This window comes from Sardina pilchardus, chromosome 1 (assembly GCF_963854185.1).
Source record: "Sardina pilchardus chromosome 1, fSarPil1.1, whole genome shotgun sequence".
NCBI classification, from domain to species: Eukaryota; Metazoa; Chordata; class Actinopteri; order Clupeiformes; family Clupeidae; genus Sardina; species Sardina pilchardus.
The window spans coordinates 19,249,017-19,258,803 of record NC_084994.1 but is presented as its reverse complement, the minus strand read 5'-3'; the positions used below and the strand labels follow the sequence as shown (position 1 = coordinate 19,258,803).

Here is a 9,787-nt window from a genome sequence, read left to right as displayed (position 1 = left end):
TACCGCCGGTATTTCTGCAGTTGGTCCTCCAGTGTAGCTGTCACTAGCTGAGCTTCCATCAGCACTAGGGGCACTAGTAGAACCGAACAAATGATCGATTTTCTTACATTTGGCAGCGTTGGCCTGAAGGGCTTTTTGTTTTTTTATACGCTTCTTCTCCGCTCCCCTTTTCCTCTTTTTCGAGCTGTTGTCCATAATTATCTTAAGATTAAGACTGATGCGTTGCTCTATGGCTTTATATTTAGCTGTATATTTAGCCACCTAGCGACCGCTTGGACAAATCCACTTGAGGGGTGGGGCAGGGGGGCGCGATCGTAAAACACAGACTGAACCTCATGAGAAGGCCCACATTACCCCACATTACCCCCTCCTGACGGGCCGCAAATAAACATGACGGGCCGGGCCGCAAATAAAAAAATTAAACATTTAAAAAAAAAAAAAAAAAAAAAAAATCTCGGAGGCCACCGGCCCACATATGGACCGGCCCACCGGGCATTTGCCCGATTGCACAGATTGCCAGTCCGAGCCTGGTTGTATGATAATGTATAATTTGACATTTTCTGCAGATGTCCTGGGAGCTCACACTAGACATCAACACGGTCCATCCCGAGGTGCAGCTCAGCGACGGGAACCGGACGCTGACGCGCGTGGACGAGGAGCAGCCGTACCTGGACCACCCGGAGCGGTTTGACCACTGCCCCCAGGCGCTGTGCACCGAGGGCCTGAGCGGACGCCACTACTGGGAGGCCGAGTGGAGCGGCAGCGAGGCGGTCATCGGCGTGGCCTACCGGAGCATCCGCAGGAAGATGTGGGGCGCCGACTGCAAGATCGGCCTGGACGACAAGTCGTGCGGCCTGTGGTGCGAAGGGGGGCGGTACTCCATGAGGCATAACAAGAACAAAACGATCATACCCCCCCCAGCAGCGTCATCCACCTCTTCCTCCTCTTCCTCCTCCTCCTCCTCCACCCCCACGACCCACTCCAAGAGAGTGGGAGTGTACCTGGACTGGCCGGCCGGCACCCTGTCCTTCTTTAGCATCTGGTCCGGAAGGCTCGTCCACATTCACACCTTCTACTCCACGTTCACCGAGCCCCTCTACCCGGGGTTCTGGGTCCACGTCGATTCCTCCGTCTCCCTGTGCCAGGTCACATGATGCCCACAGCTAGTCGGACTCAATTTCGGGTTCATGCTGTGGATCCAAATCCAGATGCCCGTGGTAGTACATCACATCATAAATAAGAAAAAAACACGGGACAATTGCCCTGTTTTTGTAGCCTGGCTAGTGCCTACCACTTCTCAATTGCGACGAGGTCTGGCAACCAGACGTTCATTTTCTCGTATTTGAAAAAAATGCCCAGATCCGTTCATTGGGCACCATGGATGTCTATCAAATGCGTCTGTGCATAGCTCATCATGATCTTGCTTTCTCCCCTGTTCTGTGATTTGTCGCCATCGCCAACATCAGGCGAAAATTGGGTGTTAGTTTCCAGACTGCCTTAGCAGCGTGAATGAAATCACCGTGCAAGGCAAGATGGGAACCCCCAGGCTACTATTTTTGGACTTTTTTAGACCTTTTTTAATGTTTGGGCTATTTACCAGTGGAGATGTTAAAAAACTGTGGTCAATACATGGTTTTGACCATCCTTATTGTACAGTTCTGTAAGTGTGTAACAGTACAGTAATTCAAGGTTGGATTCGTGAGGTGTTTTTATGTGTTTGGTTTGTTCTTGGGTTTACCGGTATCTTATATTCTTCCTTAGATGGGACTCTTGAGGTCCACACAAGTTGCATGTCTGCACCGGCTCCCTGTCGCTTTCACCCACCTATAGCAAACAGGACTTGCCTTGCTGACCTCGAGAAACAGAGATATATGTAAAAGAAAATCACTGGAATTCTCCTTAAATGTCACAGGTATCCAACAATGTCTTATTTTATGAATATATTATGGGGGGTTTATTTTACAGTGCACTGTATAATATTTAGTTTTAGTTACAATATCTAGTAGTATACTTATAATTAAGCAAATGTAGTAATGTATTCATAGATTATCATTCTTCCACCAATAAATATATTTCTTTTATCTGAATGGTTACCAAGCAACATCGAGATGCAGCTACTCTAACTTTTGTGTAAGTTGTGGTAGGGAATTACTATTGAATTGAATGTGGTCAAGGTATATTTTTGTATTGTATTTTACAACGGCATCGAACGTGATCAAGCCAGTCATAATCAAGGACCGGAACTATGCGCTTGAGAATACAGCATTTATTTGTTTACCTTTTTAATATATGTCCTGTGTGATCATGTCCTGCAATATCTTTCTTTTTTTATGAGACTGACTGATCTTGTTGGAGAAAAGCACTGTACAAATAAAATGTACTTACTTAACTGATATTTATAATGAGATGTTTAATATTGAAGTTTCAGTCCAATCAGAACAACCATTGAAAAAAAAAAAACATAAAAATATCAAAGATGACAACATTGAGCTTTAGTACACCTTGACAACATATGTCCTTTGTTTTGAATATTACAAGTGGAAACCTAAGACTTGACTGAAAGGGTCTCTATGTAGATGGTCTGTAGATGGGTCTGCTTCAGTCTCCTAGAAACCCTGGCTGCTTGTTTAACTTCTTGAGATAAATCTCCCATATAAGTTATTACTAGTTACTACAAAAACACAACTGACCTCAATGCTTCACTTAGCAATTGTTCCATGATTTGTAATGCCATTGTGGATCACATGAATTTCAGTCTCCTGGCAGCAATTAGAATGGATTTAAAAGTCAACATGACACAGGACACCAAAGACACAGTGATAAGATAAAGACTTAAAAAGATGAATGAGAAAAAGTAGATTGGTATTCGCCTGGAAATCAAGACCCACATCTAGAAAGATTGAGGGTCTGGCTCCACCGATGTGATTGGTGCAGGTCAGCTCCAAGTACATGGGTAAGCAGCATTAATGATTGGCAGAGTGACACGACGAGCAAATTCAAATTGTGCCCTCGTGGGAACTCTCTCACTCTCACTTACACACACAAACACATCAATCATGGAGGTGACACGTCACACTCTCATTCACTTAAACACACACACACACACACACACACACACCAATGATGGAGGTGACACATCACACTCTCATTCACTTACTGTACACACACACACACATACACACACATGCGCGCGCTACCACATGCACCTGAATCCATGACGGAGACTACAGCTCTTCGGGGGGGAAAGCTGTTTCTCAGTCTTGTGGTTTGAGTCTGAAGTGTGTGGTACCTCTTCCCTGATGGAAAGGAGGACAAACAGAGTGTGTCCCGGGTGTGTTTAGTCTGTGCCTACAAACTTGCCATCCTCCTCAGGCGTTCAGTACACGCAGAGACCAGGTCTGGGCTCTCAGCTCCTATGATCTTTTGAGCTGACTTACTTAAAGGGATAATCCGGAGTGAAATGCACTTTAGATAAATTTTTCGGACTATTGGGAGTACATACGTTGAGTTGACACCAAAATCATGTCATTCGGATGTATTTTGAGAAAGTTCGAGTTCACCGTTTTTAGCCAAAACTCGTTAGCCTGTAAGTGACCGGGGCAGGTCCTTTCGCCACTACAAAACGCTATTTTTATACCTCTTCTACTGTTCCAAACAACACTACACTTACGTGGTAGTTAGTAGAGGGTCCCTAAAGCCAAACCGAAGTATCCCCACGTCTTTATGTGGTCGGATAGAGAGTCCAGAATGAATTCAATCGAGACAGTACCTTTCCGGAAATGTTAGTAAAGTGTTGTGGAAGCGTTGCGCAGCTGCCGCAGCGACATTTCCGGAAGGTACTGACTCGATTAAATTCATTCTGGACTCTCTATCCGACCACATAAAGACGTGGGGATACTTCGGTTTGGCTTTAGGGACCCTCTACGCACTACCACGTAAGTGTAGTGTTGTTTAGAACAGTAGAAGAGGTATAAAATAGCGTTTTGTAGTGGCGAAAGGACCTGCCCCGGTCACTTACAGGCTAACGAGTTTTGGCTAAAAACGGTGAACTCGAACTTTCTCAAAATACATCCGAATGACATGATTTTGGTGTCAACTCAACGTATGTACTCCCAATAGTCCGAAAAATTGATCTAAAGTGCATTTCACTCCGGATTATCCCTTTAACCACCTAGGCCAAGTCCCTCTTGTTCTCTGCTGTACAGCCTGCATACCACAGAATACAGCTCTGGCCCCTTAATTTGTAAAACTGGCTCTTAATTGTAGCTGTTTTTAAGGTTTGCCATTTTAAGGTGTAAGTGTGAAACATAAACAAGGAAATGAGGATGAGAAAAAACACATTGGGCTAAAGGGACTTTTGCAAATTACGTGACCAGCCTGTACACACATAAAAAAAAATACATACGAAAACACATGCAAATATATCATCACGCTTTGAATAAAAATATTAAAAAATCAAGTTTGAGTTGGATTTGCAGTGAGTCATTTAATATGAAAATATGACAGGCCTTTGCTCGGCTAAATGCTGATGTATGTCTTTATAAGCAATGTATATCCAATGGCCAATATGTCCAATAGGGAATATTTACCTCTCTTGTTCCATCTCACAAAACGTATTTGCTATTAAATTCAGTATGGCGGGATGAGAACAAATGAGTGTTAATGCAACTGTAAGCAACTAATTGTCAAACAGTGGAACTAACTGACACAAGGAAAATCACATGGTGCCAAAGCACTTTTGCATGTTCTCCAGACCAGCCTATACACACATACACACACAGAGGCACATAGCATATAATCACACTATGATGGATGGATGGATGGATGGATGGATGGATAGATAGATACTGTAGATATATATATATATATATATATATATATAGATAGATAGATAGATAGATAGATATTTCCAATAGCAAATCTATATCCAATAGGCAATATGCATCTCTTATTCCATCTGACTGAATTTATTTACAAACAAATTGAGTGAGGCAGAATGAGAACAGGGGAGCGTTAACACAACTGTAGGCAACTGAATGTAAAACAGGATTTGCATCTGCACAGATTATATCAGTCTGATCTGACGTGGGGTTTGTTTTTGAGGGTTACTACTCTCCACCAGCATTTCCTCGATATGCATGAATACTGAGGCCAACTTCACATAGTGGTGCATTTGAGACCACCTTCACACAGTGGTGCCTTTCATCTGGATACGTCACCTTTGTTTATCTGACACACGGTGCCATCTTCTCACTGTGCTGTCTACACACTACATACTGTATAGCCCTTAGGTGACTGACATCATTTCACAACTGTGAGTTGGCAGGAGCTGACATGCCTGTCCAAACTTGCTCCCCAAAGGGAGATTTTATGGGATTACGTACCTTGAAGATGGTTGGTTGTCTGGTCAATAAGAAAATGAATGTCCTTCAATTGACATGTAAGTAGCATTGATAACATAAATGTAGGAAATATTGAAAGTATTTGATGAATTAATGTTTTTTCACAGAATGCATGGAATAGAGTTGATAACACATACAATTCAAGCTAGATATAATAAAAATAGATTATACAAATACAGAAATAAACAAAGAAAGAAAGAATGAAGACATGTATATATTTTAAAAGTATATAATGTGTATTGCATTGTTTACTGATATCCATCAACGTAGTTGCAATCAGTAATTGCAATCATCATATTTTCATAATCTTAACTAAAAACAAATTCCATTCTCACTCTCATTTGCTTAAGCAGGTATATTTTATTTATTTTGTATTGTTATAGTAATTAGAGGAATGTAATATATCAACATATATTGTTTTATCTTTAGTGTTTCATAATTTTCTTTTTACTTCTATTTGCTACTGTTGTGTGTGATACTGAAGTCTGGACTTATTCTCTGGCAGCTCTCATCGTCTTTTGCCTCCTGGATGGAGTTCCACATGTGTCAGCACAGACAAGCAGTCCACTTAACTCTTCAGGTGAGCTCAGTTTACCAGCTAGACCTGTTGGATAGACAACCAGCTAATCCAGCAGGTCAACTTGCTCCGAAATCATATGTGTGAAGTGAACTGAGACATTACAGATGATAGCCGATGGACAATTATATTTCACAGCAGTGTCCCAGCATGGCTCCCAAACCATATTATACAGCAGCACTGTATACATTGAGAAATTAGACTATTCATTCATCAAGCCCAGTTTGACAACATTGTGTTGCACCATACATTATTGAGAAATGTAACTTCATTTTTTTTCACGGGCCACACAATTTAGATTAAAGTGCAACTCTGGCAAAAATTGACCCCAGGCTATTTTCTGCATGAAAACACATCAAATAAGCTGTGGGGACAGTATTTTTTGTTTATAAAGCACTACAGAGCTTGCTGTAAAGCACTAGCAGAGCTTGGAGTCAATTTTCGCCAAAGTTACATTTTAAGACATTAATTCTGATTTAAAAATTATTACAGATATTTTAATATTCATTAGTAGTTAGTTTATGTGTTGTCCTAGTGTTAGGTGGAATCAGACATATGGTTGAGTTGAAGATAAGTAATTTGTTTAAGTGTTCCTCCACTTATTACATAACTATCCACATCTCATTATTTCTTACCTCAGTTCTTAGACATGACTATACAATTATTTTGGGAGTGTTTGATGCATGGGTCAGTGGTCAGTACAGTATATTCTGCATTGGGGTCATTCCACCTCAATTCAACACATGTCTTCTGCTTGATCATGTCAGATTTGCCTCAATTGTACCACCTAAGGAATAACCATTTAAACTTACTAAGCCAAAACATTAGCTTAACATAATACAGAGGAAAACTTTTTTGAATGTGGTACTCCATTTCTGATTTTTGGCACATTTGCTCGCTCATCTAAATCTGCAGTGAAGTTCAGATGTCAAAATGTTCAAGCTAAAGGCTTGACTTAAAGACTTAAAAAGATATTTTGGACAAAGGCATCTGCCAAATATAATATCTGCTAAAGGAATTAAAGGAATTTAAGGAGTATACTTAAATCATAAATTAATTCATGCATGATAATTCATAGGCTGGGTGAACCGTTCCTGACCTTCAGGTGAATTTGGGTTTCGCCTAGAAGCTCAGGCTGGAGACCTGCACATCTCCTCTGTTCCCTGCCAGAACCTTTGGCTCCAATCAGAAACTAGCTTATCCAAAAGACGCACTGGATCGTTGGTCTGATTGGTTGAAGGTCATTTGAACGATGCCCATTGATCACGCCTCTTGTGCAGTAGAAACAAAGCACAGCCTACCCATACTAATGGTGATAGCCCGACTAGATACAGTAATTTATGTACCATTACCGTAAAATTTTACCAAAATGTAAATGTGAAGCTATGCTGTGTTTTTGTTTGGCCCAATAAAACCACAACCAGGAAGCCATTACTGTGTGTGTGTGTGTGTGTGTGTGTGTGTGTGTGTGTGTGTGTGTGTGTGTGTGTGTGTGTGTGTGTGTGTGTGTGTGTGTGTGTGTCTGTGTCTGTGTCTGTGTGTGTGTGTGTGTGTGTGTGTGTGTGTGTGTGTGTGTTACAACAACATTGCTCCCAAATCATACATACACCATTCTTTGAATCAAGACATTGGAGTGTAATTGGTATATAGTCTATAGAGTCCAGTGGTTCTCAAAGTGCAGGCCCCACTACTGGGGAATGGAGACGTGACTGTTAAGTGCAATGAATAGGTGAAAATTAACTTTTGTGTGCCTATTTTGTGGCTTTCTTTTTAAGAAGAAAGATCATAGATTCAAAACAAAATTCATTCACAAACACAGGAGTCATAAACAGACCAACATAAATTAAAATAACACCTGATCCAGCTGAGAGGAAATGTAACATGGACCCAAAATTAAAAAACGAAAAATAACTAGAAAAGCAGAGAAAGACCTCAGAGAAAGACATCTAGAAAGACCTCAGCCTGCATTGTTCTTCCTAGGTTGTCATACATTTGAACCTAAACTATTCAGATCGCCACCACGTGGCTATACCATGCCATTACACCACTAAGCTAAATACATAGATGCCTCTGGAATCCCAACGGTGAAACGGATCATTGCCAAAATGTAACTGTTTATTTTTTTCTATTTCTGACCTTCCCTGAAAATGCCATTGAAATCCGTCCATTACTTTTTGAGTTATCTTGCTAACAAACAGACAGACAGACATACAAACCTCGATGAAAACATAACCTCCTTGGCGGAGGTAACAATGACATTTTGCCAGATTGTCAAGTTGTCACCAAACACAACATGGGTATTTGAAAACATTCCTGCTTAATCAGTTGATATGAAGACGTTCAAGTTCCCTTAAATACCAGGATGTAGATCTTCAAATGAATCATTCCACAAACACACAGAATTGCAGCAGCCTCTTCTTACATACACTTCTTATGCATTAATACACCACAGTTTTAAATTTCTTAAGTTCGGTCATTTTCTCTCTTCATCTAGAGATTTGCTCAACCTACACAAACCTCTCTCAGCCATGGCGGAACCGCAACTTTTTCTCTCTCTGGGCAAAGACAGACACTGACCTCACAGAGGGCTGGTATCGCTTCACTGGCATTGGAGGGGATGTCCTGTACAGACAATGTCATGGCGCCATCAGAAGCCTCACCCTTTGTAATTTTAACTATTCTAGCATGCTGGAAGGTCAAGTCTACAGCCTCAATTTGTGTGATAGCGGATGCTCATCTATAGGTCGAAACTTGGATGTGCTGTTCTGCCCGGGAGGATTCTATCTGTACAAACTCTTCCCCATAGACAAAACCTTCATAACTGGTAAGACCACTGATGATGATCATATCTGACTCTGCACTGAAAGTGTGTGTCAAGAGTGAACTTTTTTTGTGGCAGTCTTTTCCTGGTGCACAAAAAAGTAAGGAGTGTCCATGAAATGCATTACAGAAGGTATGGTGACACCACAGAAAGGTCTAATTCCATTGCTCAGCAGGTTATAGAGAACAATCAGCCCAAAACAAAAGTACAAAAGTTCTGGGCAAATGTTGAGGCCATCATTCATAGTCTGTTCGAATGCAGACATGTTTGATTAGCATTGTCTTGACCATGGCCGTATCTCAACCGTCTCTCCTTGCTCCTCGGCCCTCGGTCCACCAGCTCTTTCCCTGGAAATCTTTTAAAGCCCAACGTTATCGAGGACATCTCATTCACCTTATTGCAACTAGTGGTGGCAAGATCGAGGACAGGGGAGGGTGGTGGAAGGCCCGATACGGGAGGAAACACAATAGGCTATCCTATGCAGAAGAGTTAGTCAGAATTGTTCGATCATTGGTCCAAGTCCAAGATGCCAAGGTAAACAGTTCCCTCCCACATCTGTCAACTTTTGGTTTCAAACAAAGTCAAAGGGATTTAGTTGCGTCAATAAACTGGTAGACAAAAAGGACCTTTATATGCTGGAATTATCATGAACTACCATGCAAACTTTTTTTTTTAAGTTCATGCCTGATTTGTTCATGCATTGTATAATATGTATTCATTCATGTTTTGAGAGCTATCAAACATTACCTCATTGTCAGTGTCAATAAGTGGAAACAGTCCATGTTCATATGAAATGTGTAGGCTTTGGTGTCAGCTCTTATTCTGTGCAATTTGTGTGTCTGCTTATTCTAGCCTAAGAGGTGATGCGCTGCATCATCAATAATTGACTTCCCTTAAAAGTGATGTGTGAGAGCAGGAGGGAGGGAAGGATGATAGACACACTGGGTGCCTCTCATTTGGGCTTTTATACGTCCTCCCTCGCTCCTC

General features: G+C 41.4%; 1 long non-coding RNA gene across 1 annotated transcript; it reads left to right on the top strand.

Annotated features, from left to right (window-relative positions):
• Positions 1-5,340: 5,340 nt before the first annotated feature.
• Positions 5,341-8,535, top strand: LOC134080309 (uncharacterized). The gene is made up of 3 exons (XR_009939191.1): positions 5,341-5,440; positions 5,908-5,982; positions 8,474-8,535. It is a non-coding gene; the product is annotated as an uncharacterized LOC134080309 (long non-coding RNA).
• The last annotated feature ends 1,252 nt before the right edge of the window (positions 8,536-9,787 follow it).